The following is a 16,101-nucleotide window of genomic DNA, read 5'->3' on the forward strand; positions in this document are numbered from 1 at the left end:
GGCTTCAAAGCTAGTTCATCATCCATCGACCTCAGATTCAGATCCATCCTCAGAGGATGCATCGGAGTACTCTGTGGAAGTGATAGTAGCTGTCTGATGAACTTGTTTTCAATTTTGAGAAGTTCCAGCCCAGGTAAGTGCCCCCAAAGTTCTGCTCCATATAGAATTGCTGCCCTGGCCTGGCTCTTATATACTTCAAGCGGGGGTTTAATTGGTTTGTATGTGGACGTGTTGGAAAACTTAAGGATACCCCCAGCATACTGGGCTAATTTCAGCTGCGCCTTGGCAATTTGTGGAACCCATGAAAGATTTTCGCTCAGCGTTACTCCTAGATAATCAAAAGTTTTTACCCTTTCCAGATTTGATGAATCAAGTTTAGGGTTTGGCCGTGTGGAAGGTGAAGGATTAAACACCATATACTTTGTTTTGTTCACATTAATTTCCAGGCCTCGACCTCTACAGAAGTCCTCGAAACTGTCAAGGACACGCTGGATTCCCATTGGTGATTTGGAAAGTAGCAGGGTGTCATCCGCAAACATGATTGCTGGCACCCTGCTACCTGCCAGAATTGGGGCGTCATTGTTAAGGGCGCTATTAAGATGGGAAATCACGCCATTGACATATAGGCAGAACAGGGTAGGTGCTAGAACGCACCCCTGTCTCACCCCTCTGCCAATGGGGAACTTAGAGGTTAAAGCCCCGTTCTTCCCATGACGCACCTGGGCAAAATTGCCCTCATGCAACTTGATCAGTATTGTCAGGATTGGTAGAGGTACCCCCAGACTGACCAACACGCCCCAAAGTTTCCCTCGGGGTACTAAATCGAAAGCGGAGCGGAGGTCCACGAATACCATGTAGAGGCTGCCACCCTCAATCTTTGCTGTTTTCCAGAATAGTAATAACAAGCGAAAGATTTGGTCCATGGTAGAGGTGTTCCTCCTAAACCCCGCTTGGTATTGGCTCAGTATAGCGTGCTCCTCCATCCAGTCCTCAAGTCGTTCAAGGATGAGCCGCGCAAAAAATTTTTGCGGAACATCTATGAGGCTGATGGGTCTGTAATTTGCCGGTAGCAAGGGGGAACCCTTCTTGAAGATGGGAACGATTTCTGCGCCCAACCAAGTGCAGGGCACGTTCATTCCTCTCAAGATTGCATTAAATAAAATGCATAGATATGGTCCCCAGATCTCCATTTGGTGTTTAAAGAGGTCTCCCGGCAGTTTATCTAGCCCAGGGGCCTTGCTAGGTGGAATTTTCGAGATGGCATTAACAACTTCCTCAGGCGAAAACTGTATGCAATCATAGGAGTCATTCAGTGCTGGTAGTGCCGGATATGTGTCCATATCAACTTCAATAGCATACAGGGCTCTAAAGTGGTCTTCCCAAATACTAGCCTCTATATTAGGCTCAGTGGCCGGTTTAGGATCCCCACTTCCTGTGTTGATTATAGACCAAAATTTACGGGCATCTCTCTGTTCTAGAGCGCATGACAGATCGGTCCATTTTGCATGGTCCCAATCCTGTTTGGCCAACTTCAGCATAGCTTTATAATGAGTTCTCTTGGTGGCGATAAGGATCTTGTCGTTGCCTTGCTTTACAGCCCGAATCAACTCTTTTTTTGCCAGGCGACAAGCATCATTATACCAAGAGGAAAGGGGGGTCCTATTCTTTCTTTTGGTTGCTACTGGATTAAACATATCTGACAAGATACTAACGAGATTCGTATGCAGGGCCTGCAGTTTAATATTAAAATCTGGAGAAAGTTCTTGAGTTATTAAAACATCTAATTCGATAAAACACGGCAAGACTGAATTGTACAATCTTGCCAGGTCCTCAGGGGATGCCTCCACCTTGTCCCACTTGACCCTGCGCCGGTCATTGGTTAGGACTGACCTGTCTACTCGGGCATCTCTGGGTCCTAAATCCTTCGGATGTGTGACCGGAGAAGCCAGCTCCAGCCTCAGCAAATTGTGATCACTGTCGTCCCTTGCAATGATCTCGAGGTCGATAACCTTTGACCACGAGTGTGTCCGAACCATAATGTAGTCTAGACGCGATTCGTGGCCCTTTTTGTTGTATGTGCACCTAGAAGGAGTATCTGAATTGGTGCGTCCGTTACAAGCCCTGATTGAGTGGCTCAGTGTGAGGGCCGTTATTTGGACCGCTAGAGGGGACCAGGACCTGGTGTGAGGAGATTGGACTTGCGGAATGGACCAGTAATCATCCTCAGTTGCAAGTGCACCATGGTCCATCCCCGGTAAGGGTTCAAAGTGGCAGTTAAAATCTCCTGCTACTAGTAAGGACACATCCGTAGGGATGGAGTACAGAAAATTTGATAGTTCGTCGACCGTAGTAGACTCACTAGCTAGACTGACAGGCCTCGAGTAGACATTCACAACAGCCAGCTTGAAATTATTGGGCCACTTCAGGATTACACACTGTATATCGTCCGAGTGTGTGCTAACAGACTCGGCTGAACAGCCCAAGTGGGTTGCCACCCATATGGTAAGACCCCCAGACGGTCGACCCTTACCCCCCCATCGTGCAGGTATATGAAAACCCGCAAATCCCATTCTCCTTTCCTCTATTCTTGCCCAGGTCTCCTGGAATAGACATATGTCCATTCCATCGATAAACGTTCCCCATTCACCGCTCGCTACTTTACTATGTAGGCCCGCAACATTCCAAGACGCAATTACCATGGATTCAGTGTACGTAGGTACCCTGGTATTACAGTCACTCCTAATTATAACAGTGCTGTCACATAGGTGCGGCTCTATAACCTCTTGCACGTCTGGACGCCTAGCATCAGATGTAACCTCTTGAAGTTCAGGAGGGAGTTCAGCAATATGGGTGTGTTTCTCTATGATAGTAGTTGACAGCCCATCTATTATTGACGGGCCTTCAGCTTCATTGACAACCCGACTTTTGCTGTTATTCTGAGTTTGCGCCGCTCCCATTACCCGGCCAAGTCAATCCACTTGGTCCAGACAGCTGTATCTGTTTTGTGTTAATATTTTGGGGGGTGCTGGTGGGTGGTCAAATGGAGCCCTTGATGGCCTTGTTCCTCCTCTGTATTGTACTAATGTCCAGCCATTCTCCATAGCATCCCAGCGGGTCGGTGGATAAAAGTAAGACAGCGGGTGAGTTTGGATCAGTGCACCCTGTCCCTGGTACCTCCAATTGCAGATATATTCAGCAGTTCGGGGGTCTTTAAAGTTTACTAGAATACAATCACCTTTGATGTTTTTAGGGCCATGACCCACCCACGATGCTCTGCGTACCATAAGGATTTCGCTAGTAATGCGTTGGGGAAGTGGTCGGTTTTTATTAAGCCAATCTATTACTTTATTTTTGAGGGAGGGGTATGATTCTATGGTTGAGATTGGGAGCTCGGGGACTCCAACCAAAATTGCCACATAAGGGCTACATTCTGGTGGCAAATCTATGGTACGTTCCTTGGGGAGATACCCCTTGCTCTCCATCTGATCACCCTTCCCTTCATTTATATTGGCATCCCCCCTCCCCATTAGAGTGGTTGGAATAGTGGCTGGGTTTGTTGCTGTTGGAATTTTTGGAGGAACAGGCGTGTTGTTAATTAGATCTAAGTCAGACTGGAGACACCCATTTTTGGCAGGAGGAGGGCATGGATTAGGTATATTTGGAATTAGCTTGCTCTGTGTATCCAGCGCCACCTGTTCTAACCGTGAAAGCTGCTGCTCAATACGAGACAATCTCAATTCCAGGGGATTAATAATAGCACTCAGAAGAGCAGTTATAGTGGCATTTATCTCTGCTGGGGTGTCATGTATCTCAAGTGGGGTTTCACTACTAATGGGAGTTGCTGCCCCAGTTCCTAAGGGTATAGGTGGGGCCTGAACTAAAGCAGCTGCGTGTTGGGCTGTTATAGTTGAGTCAGTTGTCATCTGAGTACCCGTATGACCTTTGGCAAATTTCGCTTTTTTCCCCCCCGCTCTCGGCGCCGTAGTCAATTTTCTTTTTGGCATCGCTCCCTCACGTCTTCCTCGCAACTGGGGGAGACTTAACCTCTCAGGTGAGCTTAGCATTGTTGACGCTAAAGTAGAATCTAGGGCATGCTCAGATGGGAGGGACTGCAATGGATCTGGACTACAGGATGCATTGTCCATGCATGAGGGGCGATTATCTGGCATTACTCTGCTAAGAGCATCCGGAGTGCATACATTAGCAATATGACCCAAAGAGGATCTTTTTGCAAACGCTAAGTCTTGGGAGACTCTTCTTTCCATTAATATTATCCCCTGATCTATTACGGAGTTTGCTCTTGTTATAAAATTGTCCAGAGTTCCTGTTAATACAGTCCTGCTTCTAGTTGATGGTGCAGCCATGGTGCGTTAGTCAGGGAGCAAAAATAACTGTACTTACAATCCTCCTCGAAACCGATGCAGCAAGCAGTATCAGGGATGACAGAGGGGTGGCCCGGTCCGGTCTTGATCGTGCTTGAACGGGCTTAAACGGGCCCGCCCTTGGCCCGGGCTTAGCCCGGCGCCGCCCGCGCGCGTCCCGCGACGCGGGGGAAGCCTCGTCCTTTTGTGCGCCTCCGGGCGCGTGGGTGTCGTCACCGGCCGCTGTGGTGCCTGGGAGCTGTAGTCTCCCCGCTCTCGGCCGCGAGATGGAAACAGCGGCGGCAGGGGAGACACCAGCGTGTGGGACCCAGGAGCAGCGGCGAAAATCGCTGGCAAAGCGGACGGGGCACCAACGGAATCCCCAGCAGGTAAAATCAGCCTCAGGTTCTGTCCCCCTATGCAACAATTATACGGCCCAAAGCCTGAAACGGTAATTTGGGCGTCAATAGGGGCATAAACTAGGCTGTGGGCAAAACGAGCATTGAAAGCGCTGCTCCAGCGCTCAAAATTCAAAGGGAACTCATTTAGCTACAATCCATCGTTTCCCTCATTCCTCCTTTCACTCATCCACCGACCCTCACAAACCTATCCATCAGTCCTTTTCCTGACTCAGCCAACCATCCACCGACCCTTTCAAGTTATTTATGAGTCTTTTTCTGGTGTTGCAAACAGAAGAGTTCCATCAAGAACTCTACCCCCACTGAAGCTGCTAAAGCAGGGGATAGTGGGGTTCACAAGCAGTGGAATTCCCTTTGTAAAGATTACCTAGGCATCATTCATGCTTAGGTCTCTATTTGGTTGTTAAACTGGTACTAATGAAGTGAAATCTTTGTGCAGACAGCATTATCATGTGTAAAAATGACAAAATAATTAATGCTATTAAAAAAAAATTGCCTTTTCTTGCCGCATAATTTTATCATCCCAGCCACATAATTCCCGTGACCCGTGTCTAGCAGAATTCAAGCCTCCACTCACATTAGTGGGGGCTGGAGATATCCACTGTACAAACATATGAATTTTTCTTCCTCACCACTTAACAATACTCCGTACCCCTGAGCTCGCAAGACTGACTGCTTATCTTGCACGCCTAGTTCAGTCTCTGCCAGACGTGAGCTCTATTTTAGGGACAACCTGTGGTTCAGCAGCTGCTAGGCTGTTTGTCATATTCGGAAAGAAAAGATGCTATAACTAGGGTTAATGAAGTCAAGTGCTCACTCAAAGACTTCGGCATTCTGCCGCGCGCGCTCGTGCCGATTTATGGCCGCGCACTCGCGCCGATTTATGGCATGCTGCGCCGGTGCCAATCACCGCGCGCTTTCAAGCAGTTGTTAAACTTTACATAAATATGTATACTTGAAGCTGTACAGCCAACCACATCGAAGAGTTACAAGTTCAAAAGTGAAAGGTATTAAAACATTTACAGCCACGTTTAAAGTGAAAACATTCAACACGCACTCACTCACTTATGAGTTTCGCATTGTATTGTTGAATTTGTACCGGACATCTGCTGCTCCATAATATTTGTACGGCCGGGGAAATATGCGAGCAGAGAGAAAACACCGACCTCTCCTGCAGCCTGAAAACTCCGTGACGTGGTGGTGTCAGAGTTGGTGCATCCCCGCATGCGCAGACGTGCACTTCCTGCATCATTTATCCTCCTACTTCCTGTTGCCTCTAGATCGCCAGACAGGGCACCTTCTTTTTAGTTTTTTTCTTAACTTCTACGCATGCTCTGAGCTAGGGCTACTAAGGAGAGTGTGCACGAATCTCTGCACAGGCGCTGTGGCCGGGTAGCTGAGGCCAAGCTCAGCGCATGTGCAAAGAACAGACACTAGTATTTAATGGAAATCTTTATTTTAGCACGCGAATAATAGTTGTGGAAATGACGATCTGCTTTTGCTCCGACCGACCTTCATAAAACTCAAAGGGTGATGGAAAGACAGGTCTTTGCGTGCTCATGTTTATGAATGTGGGGCTGGTGAGATAGGGGCTGTGTGGCCTGTTTCCCTTACAATTTTTTATATTTTTATTTATTTAATGCAGTTTTATACCAAAAGGTGTCAGAGCGCTTCACAATAGAACCAAGTACGTACATGAGGAAATTTACATACTGACACCTTACAGATACAGACGAGATAGATGAAAACGTAAAAAACCCAATAGGTGGCAGTCACACAAAAATCAAAAACACATTAGGATTAGGATCGTAAAGGCATAGATTACATATTGTACAACATTGTAAGAACTTCCTTAAGGGACATGAAAAGGGATGTATTAATTCTGAAAGTGTCTTTGGAAGAGGAGAGATTTAAGGTCAGTTTTGAAAGTCTGGGTAGAGGTGGTGGTACGGAGTAGTGGAGGAAGCGAGTTCCAGATTCTAACCGCATTGCCTGAGAAGGATTGAGCCATTGATCTTTCCCTTTTGAAGAAGGAAGGGCTCAAGCAGTACATTCCGCATTGCCTGAGGGTCTAGAGTCTCCACAGATTTCAACTTTAGTTGCCAGGTATCGGGGGAGGAAGTGTGCAAGGCTTTGTGGGTGTTACAGGCAATCTTCAAGACTCACCTTGCTTCGATGGGAAGCCATCGAAGAGAAAACAGTATGGGTGTGATGAGGTCACTTGTTTTGGCCACCAAAGACAAAACGAGCCACTGAATGGAGTACGGATTTGAGACTGGAAAGGTGAGATTTGGGGAGGCCAGCAAGCAGCAGAGAATTGCAATAGTCCAATTTAGAGAGAACCAGAGATTGGACCAAGGTTTTAAGGTCTTGCTCCGGAAAGAAACGACAAATCCCCCAGAGAAGGCGCAGTTGGTAACGTGCATTCTTTGCAATGGAATTGATGTGGGAGTGTAGATTGAGTCTTTTGTCAAGTATGACACCAAGGGATTTAGCGCTGTCGACAACGATAGGTTTGTTGTTCAGTAAAGTCAGCTTATCCATCCAAGATTGAACAGAAGGAGGAGCGAGTGAAGTAGAGAGGAGGAGGAATTCAGTTTTGGAGGGATTCAGAATGAGTTGAGCTAACATCCAGTTTTGAATAGAGTTGAGAGTAGTGTTGAGGATTGAGATGTTGTGTGCGGAAGACACCTTAATGTAAATTTGGGTGTCATCAGCATAGTGGTGGTAACGTAACCCAGATTTACTTAGGAGATTTCCCAATGGTTCCAAGTAAAGATTGAACAAAGTGGGTGCGAGTATAGATCCTTGAGGGATGCCTTGACCTACTGCCATGGAAGACGAAAGGCTGCCCGCCATTTTAATCGCTTGAGATCTGTCCTAGAGGAATGAAGCAAACCATTTAAGCACTGTGCCTTCCAAGCCCATTCTCTGTTTTAAAGTGTTTAGGAGGGTGTTGTGATTAACAGTGTCAAAGGCTGCAGAAAGGTCTAGTAGAATCAGAAGACAAGACTCCCCCGAGTCAAGTACAGGAAGGGCATAGTCGATCACTTGCAGCAGGGCTGTTTCAGTGCTGCAGTCTTGTATTAAACCAGATTGGAATTCGTTGAGAAGATTGTTATCCTTAACATGTAGGGAAAGTGGTTTCGCTACACTTCTTTCTGCGATTTTCGCAAGAAAAGGGAAGTTGGTGATGGGGCGGAGGTTGGTGATGGGGCGGAAGTTGTTGAGGTCCTTCTCATCAGCGTTTTTTTTTAAAGAAGTGGGGTAACATGTCCTGTTTTAAGGGCACCAGGAAGGGAGCCTTGGCTGAGAAAGAGGTTAACCAGACTGGTCCAATAGGAAAGAGTGTGGGTGTAGAAGTCAATGGTGATGTCACTCAGGATGGGGTCAAAAGAATGGTTAGAGGGTTTTGTTTCAAGAGTGCATTTGAGGAGGGTATCTTCAGAGATGATGTCACAGTTCTGCAAAGTGACTAAGGATTTGCGCTCCTCTAGGGGGGCAGGGTCAATGACGTGATCCACCAGTGATTTCACTTTTTCATCAAAGAATATAGCGAATTCTGCTGCTTTCTTTGGAGGATCGTCAGGCTTGAAGGTTGAGGGAGAGAAGTTTGTAGTTTTAATGAGGTCAAATCGTTTTTTGGGTCTGTTTTTTGCTGAGTTGAGGAGGGTTCTTAAGTGTGACGCTTTTTCATGGAAGATGTGTTTGTGGTATTTTGATCTTGCTGGGTGCAGAGTAGAGAGATTAGTGGTGGATGAAGATTGTCTCCATTGTTTCTCCAGGAATCTCAGGTTCTCCTTTCTTCATAAAGAGATTTATTGAACCATGGAGCAGAAGGAATAGGCCGTTCCTGTTTGCTTTGAAGTGGAGCAACATTATCAATTATGACTGCAAGGCTGGAGAGGCATTGGGTGGTAAGATCATTGACATCCGAATTAGGGTCTAACTTTGGAAGTGATAGCATAGCAGAATCGCAAAGAATGTCAAGGTCAATGTTTTTGGTGGTCCGGAACCAGGTAGCCTCTGGCTTTTTAAACTTCCCTCGTTTTTGTATATTATTTAGTCTTTATTTGGAATTATTCCCTGGTTTTAATCACTAGGTCCCCTGCTTGCACTATAATTCGTATTACTTACCGCTGTTGGGCGGGTCCACCTCCCGGTCTCATTGTAGTCGATAGGGCGCCATCTTAGGAGTACTACGAGCTGAGCGTGTGGCTTGGACGCTCTAGCTCTCCGTAGGGCCATAGACACTAGATAAGGGACGTAAACTGTCTGCTCTCCCTTGCTGACTATTAACTTGAGAAACCTGTTGTAGCGCTGGCGCTTTTGTGAGCACTGGATACCTGGAACTACTGGCCTCTGGCTTTTTAAACTTCCTTCGTTTTTGTATATTATTTAGTCTTCATTTGGAATTATTCCCTGGTTTTAATCACTAGGTCCCCTGCTTGCACTATAATTCGTATTACTTACCGCTGTTGGGCGGGTCCACCTCCCGGTCTCATTGTAGTCGATAGGGCGCCATCTTAGGAGTACTACGAGCTGAGCGTGTGGCTTGGACGCTCTAGCTCTCCGTAGGGCCATAGACACTAGATAAGGGAGTCATGGCTTCGCGCAGCGGACTCGCGCAGCGGAGTCGCCGGACTTCCGCCGGAGTTACGCCTGAGTTCAGCCCGTCTGCGCCCGTCCGCGCTGAGGACGTGCTGTTGGGCGGGCTGGCCGACCGGACCCCGCATTGCCCGCTACATATAGTGAGGAATTATTCAAGAGGTGAGTTACTTGCCTTCAGGCCTCGACCGTTAGCTTGCCATTTCTCCCTTTCCCCTGAGGATTTGAGATCTTCCTCTTCATGCCGCCTTTGTGAGGCGGTTTTGTCCCCACCTAAAGGGGTCGGGGGAGGTTCTGTTAATCTATTAGCTAGTCGGACTATTACACAAACTAAAAAGGGCTTCTTGATTAACGCCAGCTCGCTTATCAAGAATAATATTGCGTTCCATGAGTTCGTCACTGATAGGCAGCCAGACTGGGTCTTTGTCTCGGAAACCTGGGCCTCCGACTCCTCCGGCCATGATTTATTACTGGCAATTCCGGAGGGCTTTACGATTCACAGACAGGATAGAGTGGGACGTAGAGGGGGAGGGTTGGCAATTTTGTGTAGAGCCCCACTCTCCTGTGTGATAAAGACTGTTTCTGAGCCCTCGGACTCTTTCGAGGCTATGTATTTTTGTATCTCTTCTTCACCTACAGTTTCCTTCACGGGCATTCTCGTCTATAGACCGCCTGGTCCCAGAATGAGTTTTTGCTCCGATTTACTTCGAATTTTAGAGTCTTACTTTGGTAAATCGCAGCTCACTATTCTGGGGGATTTAAATTTTCATCTGGAGAATCTTGAAGCAAGAGACACATTTCAGCTGATTAACTCGCTTGAAGCTTGTGAGCTTAACCAGCTGGTGAAAGGCCCTACTCATCGAGCGGGCCATACACTAGACGGGGTCTTTACTAATGACCCTAGACTTTCAGCCGGCTCTCCCATTCCCTTGGCCTGGTCGGATCATCTGGCTGTACCCCTTGAACTCACAATTTCTATGGAAGAGCCCCATAGTTGTGCCATCAATAATAGAGTTTGGAAAAGAAGCTATAAAAATATAACTACCCAAGCCCTCGCTCCTCTGATAAAAGGTTCTGGGGTCCTGTCCTCACGAGATGTTAACGTGGCGGCTCAGGAGTTGGCTGATTCCATTAGCAGAGCGGTTGATGTGCTTGCCCCCGCTTCTTTGCGCTATGTGGCTCGTCGTAAACCCTCAGCGCCCTGGTTCACAGAGTCCTTAAGACTCCTCAGACAAACTTGTAGAGCCAAGGAGAGGAAATGGCGTAAGTCTTGGGATCCTTCTGATAGAGATGATCACAAGCTGTCTTTACGAACTTATAAATTTAATGTGATCAAGGAAAAACAAGACTATTTTTCTAATTTGACGGCTTCCCTCTCTTCGTCCAAAGAACTGTTTAAAATAGTTGACTCTCTGTGTTCTTTTCAGTCACCGGATCCAGTTGTGGACTCGCAGGAGTTATGCAACAATATTTCCGATTTCTTTTACAAGAAAATTTCGGATATTCATCAGGACTTGGCAACTCAGAGGATTCTATCAGATGATGGTTCCCTCCTTGCGGTTAAGGCCGCAGAGTCCTGGAGAAAGGGACCCAATAAGCTCCTTACTCTTTTTCCGCCGCTCTCTCTAGAGAGTCTCAATGCCCTTCTTGATAGGACTAAGTCTGCTTCTCCTGCTGATCCCTGTCCCTTAAGAGTCTTAAAGGATTGCAGGACGATCCTTCTGCCTCCATTGCTGGAAGTGATGAATGAGGCCATAGCCCAGGGTATTTTTCCTGTGACGTGGAAAAAGGCTATAGTCAGACCTCTCCTTAAAAAGCCTTCCGTTGATCCGGGAGTATTGAAGAATTTTAGACCAATCTCTTTGTTACCTGCTCCTGCCAAGATGCTTGAAGCTCATCTCAATTTCCATCTATCCACCTTTCTGGACTCCTCTGAGTTTCTTGACAGTTCTCAGCATGGATTCAGGAAATTACACAGCACTGAATCTGCTCTGACGATGGTGGTAAATAACATTCGCTGCAAGGTTGATGGGGGTCAGACAACTATTTTAGTTCTCCTGGACCTTACCGCAGCGTTTGATACCCTGTCTCCCTCCATTTTAACATCTCGGTTAAGGGAGGCAGGGGTGGCTGGGCCGGATTTAGGCCTTCTTGACTCTTTTTTACATCTGAGAGAGCAAAGAGTCATGCTTGGAGACTTCCTCTCCCCTGTTAAATCTTTGCAATGTGGGGTGCCTCAAGGGTCTGCTCTAAGCCCAACTTTATTCAACTTTTATGTTGCCCCCCTTGCTAGGTTAGTAAGATCTCAGGGGATGGAGGTAGTCTCCTATGCTGACGACACACAAATCATGGTGTCCCTAGCCCACCCTGTCAGTGTTTCGGCGTCCAGTTTTAGGTCCTGTATGCAGTTGGTCGCGGATTGGATGGTGTTAAACTCCTTAAAACTGAATGCCGACAAAACTGAGGTCCTTGTCTTTGGTAAAGACCAAGATATCTGGTCTAGTGATTGGTGGCCTACATCATTAGGAATCTGCCCTTCCCCTGTTAAGTCTGCTAGGAACCCTGGAGTCATTTTTGACACTTCATTGACTATGAATCTCCAGATCAGCAGGACGGTTTCTACATGTTGGGGTGTCATTATGACCCTAAGAAAAATTCTTCATTATCTCTCACCACTGGCACGCAAGCAAACTGTGACTGCTCTTGTTGGCTCGAGGTTGGATTATTGTAACGCACTCTATGCGGATACCAATAAACATCTCATCCAGCGCCTTCAGGTTGTGCAGAATGCTGCTGCTAAATTCGTTCTGGCTCTTCCGAAACGTTCCTCTGCAACAGCTGCTAGGAAGCACTTACATTGGCTCCCCATCCATTTCAGGATTTTTTTTAAACTTCTCTGTCTCACATACAGAGCCCTTTCCGCTGGCCCTTCTGATGCTCTGGGGTCCCTTTGGTACGTTATATACCCAGCAGATGTCTCCGCTCTTCAGAGGCTAATCAATTGGTAATCCCCAGAAGTAAGAAGGTGAGATGGGGTAGTAGAGCGTTTTCCATCGTTGCTCCACGACTTTGGAACTCTCTCCCTTTACAGATTAAGTCCCAACCCTCTTTGGTCCTTTTTAGGAAAGCACTTAAAACCTGGTATTTTGTGAAGGCCTACCAGTAAGTTCCGCGTATTTTCTGAGTCAGTACTGTTTGGTTAGGCGCCTTGACGCCCATTGGGCTTAGTTGCGCTATATAAATCCGCTTCATTCATTCATTCATTCAATAGTTAGCATATCTGCTTTGGATATAACAAGATCCAGAATTGAGCCCTTAGAGTGTGTTGTTTCCGTGCAGTGTTGGATAAGATCATTAACTAAGAGAAAAGTGGCAAGCCTATTGGCAACGGAGTCTTCCAAGGAGCCCCAGTGAAGATTAAAGTCCCCCAGAAAAAACTGTCTTTCACTTTGAGAGTATTGGTCGCTGGCGAAGTCAGTGAATTCCTCCAGGAAACAGGAGCAGTCACCGAGCGGGTGATATATGGCATGAAATCTGAAAAGGGAGCAGTGTTGCATTTGAAGCTCCAGAGAAAGGCATTCGAATGTATGGAAGGAGCTGTTAGGAAGTACCTTGAATTGAAGGGAGTTTCTGAAGATGGTTGCAATACCTCCCCCAACTGTATCTGTTCTGTCATTTCTAATGATGGAGTAGTCGGTGGGTAGCAGAAGATCAAAAATAGTATGAGACGTGTCGTTGAACCAGGTCTCAGTGAGGAAAAGAATGTCAAGATTGTGAAGAATGATGGTGTCAGAAATTTCTAGCTTGTGTTTAGTTGCAGATCTGCAGTTGTGGAGCAAACAGCTCAACTCTGACAAGACTGTTTTGGTGAAGGGGGCGTTTGGGCTTATATGGGTGATAGGGATAATCTTCCTGTAGAATCACTGACAGAATATCGAAGGTCAGAATATCGATCTACAGAAATATCTAAGCAAGAATATCAAAGTCAAGAATATCAACATCCTATCTACATTATGGTAAGTACAAAAATATCGGAAAAAAATATTGATGTCGAAAATATCGTCGTTAAAAATATCGTTTGCTATTTAAGTAAAACATTTTTTTTTAAATAAAGTAAATAAACATAGTTAATTTTTTTTAAAAACGTTTAAAAAATATAAATAATATATATATAATATAAAAAATAAATTAAACATATAGGTGCCGATTCCGATCCTGTAAAACCCGGGTACGATTCGTCGTACGGAGCGTATTCTCCATACGACTCGTACCCGGGAAATCCACTGTACAATCCAGCAAGTACGATTCGTACAGAAATACCATTTCCGTACAAATCGTACAAAACACCGTACAGCAAAAAAATACCTACGAGTCTGATCCTGGACAGCGCATACGTGACGTCTGTACAGAGTCAGGCAGCGTTTTACGGACCAGCAAGTACGATTCGTCCCTACGTCACTCCGCACAGCTATTTTTTTACGGCAGCCAAAAAAAGCCAGAAAACTGAGTCTGACGCGAAAACGGAGCCCAGGTACGCGACGGACAGCCATGGACCCCATCCTACGTGTCATCCCGGCCCTCTTAGCCTACGACCTGGTGCACCGAACCCGACGCACACGCCGCAGAAGGTGAGAACAACACCCAGGGGCCAAGGGGGGGTGAGGGCCAGGAAACATACCCCCTACCCAAATTAGAACCTACAATATTGAGGACATACATTACCTCAAGGGTCCAGTCACTCCGGGGGGCGTGTCCACCAATCCCTGCGTCACGCAGCAACGGAAGTGGACGTGTACTCCTACCCCTACGGCAACACTACAATAGTGATACGCACCGTACTCACACATACATAGCGTGGGTACGGTCCATAGCACTATATCAGTGGTGCTGTAGGGGTACGAGTGGTACGGACCGTACACACGCCCCCAGAGCGTGTGTATGGTCCATATCACCATTGTACTGGTGCCATAGGGGTACGCGTGGTATGGACCGTACACACGCCCTCAGAGCGTGTGTACGGTCTGTATCACCGTTGTAGTGGTGCCGTAGGGGTACGCGTGGTACGGACTGTACACAGGCCCTCAGAGCGTGTGTGCGGTCCGTAACACCATTGGAGTGGTGCCATAGGGGTACTCGTGGTACGGACCGTACACACGCCCTCAGAGCGTGTGTACGGTCCGTAACACCATTGGAGTGGTGCCGTAGGGGTACGCGTGGAACGGACTGTACACACGCTCACAGGGTGTGTGTACGGGCCGTACCACGCGTACCCCTACGGCACCACTACTACAGTGATACGGACCGCACCCACGCATACATAGCGTGGGTACGGGCCGTATCACCATTGTATTTGTGCCGTAGAGGTACGGGTGGTACGGACCGTACACACCCCATGAATGCGGGGGTACGGTCCGTATCACACGTACCCCTACGGCACCAGTACATTTGGGATACAAGGCGTACACACGCCACAAATGTTGGCCTACAGCCTGGTGCAGCATATTACCACTATATTGGTGTGTGTGTAAGCCCAGAACAGCCATGGACCCCATCCTACGTGTCATCCCGGCCCTCTTAGCCTACGACCTGGTGCACCGAACCCGACGCACACGCCGCAGAAGGTGAGAACAACACCCAGGGGCCAAGGGGGGGGGGGTGAGGGCCAGGAAACATACCCCCTACCCCAATTAAAACCTACAATATTGAGGACATACATTACCTCAAGGGTCCAGTCACTCCTGGGGGCGTGTCCACCAATCCCTGCGTCACGCAGCAACGGAAGTGGACGTGTACTCCTACCCCTACGGCAATACTACAATAGTGATACGCACCGTACTCACACATACATTGCGTGGGTACGGTCCGTAGCACTATATCAGTGGTGCTGTAGGGGTATGCGTGGTACGGACCGTACATACGCCCCCAGAGCGTGTGTATGGTCCGTATCACCATTGTACTGATGCCATAGGGGTACGCGTGGTAAGGACCGTACACACGCCCTCAGAGCGTGTGTACGGTCGTATCACCGTTGTAGTGGTGCCGTAGGGGTACGCGTGGTACGGATCGTACACACGCCCTCAGAGCGTGTGTACGGTCCGTAACACCATTGGAGTGGTGCCATAGGGGTACTCGTGGTACGGACCGTACACATGCCCTCAGAGCGTGTGTACGGTCCGTAACACCATTGGAGTGGTGCCGTAGGGGTACGCGTGGAACGGACCGTACACACGCTCACAGGGCGTGTGTACGGGCCGTACCACACGTACCCCTACGGCACCACTACTACAGTGATACGGACCGCACCCACGCATACATAGCGTGGGAACGGGCCGTATCACCATTGTATTTGTGCCGTAAGGGTACGGGTGGTACGGACCGTACACACCCCATGAATGCGGGGGTACGGTCCGTATCACACGTACCCCTACGGCACCAGTACATTTGGGATACAAGGCGTACACACGCCACAAATGTTGGCCTACGGCCTGGTGCAGCATATTACCACTATATTGGTGTGTGTGTAGGCCCAGAACAGCAGTGTACTGCACCAAGGGGGAGGGTGGGTTTCTGGGTGGCCGCATAGGATTCCCAGCAGTGGACAGACATGTGAGGGGTGGGTGTAGAGGACTCCCAGCAGTGGACAGACATGTGAGGGGTGGGTGCAGAGGACTCCCAGCAGTGGCCTGCAACATGAGGGGTGGGTGCATATCACT

The 16,101-nt window shown here is 47.9% G+C and overlaps 1 long non-coding RNA gene across 1 annotated transcript in view; it reads right to left on the bottom strand.

Moving 5' to 3' along the window:
* The window catches only part of LOC146816495 (uncharacterized), a 58,845-nt gene extending 52,860 nt beyond the window's left edge, over window positions 1-5,985 (bottom strand). Inside the window, exon 1 of the long non-coding RNA XR_014962915.1 lies at window positions 5,846-5,985. This is a non-coding gene — a long non-coding RNA (uncharacterized LOC146816495). The remainder of the gene's footprint in view (window positions 1-5,845) is intronic.
* Between the last annotated feature and the right edge of the window lie 10,116 nt (window positions 5,986-16,101).

This window comes from Triturus cristatus, chromosome 6 (genome assembly GCF_964204655.1).
Source record: "Triturus cristatus chromosome 6, aTriCri1.1, whole genome shotgun sequence".
Taxonomy (NCBI): Eukaryota; Metazoa; Chordata; class Amphibia; order Caudata; family Salamandridae; genus Triturus; species Triturus cristatus.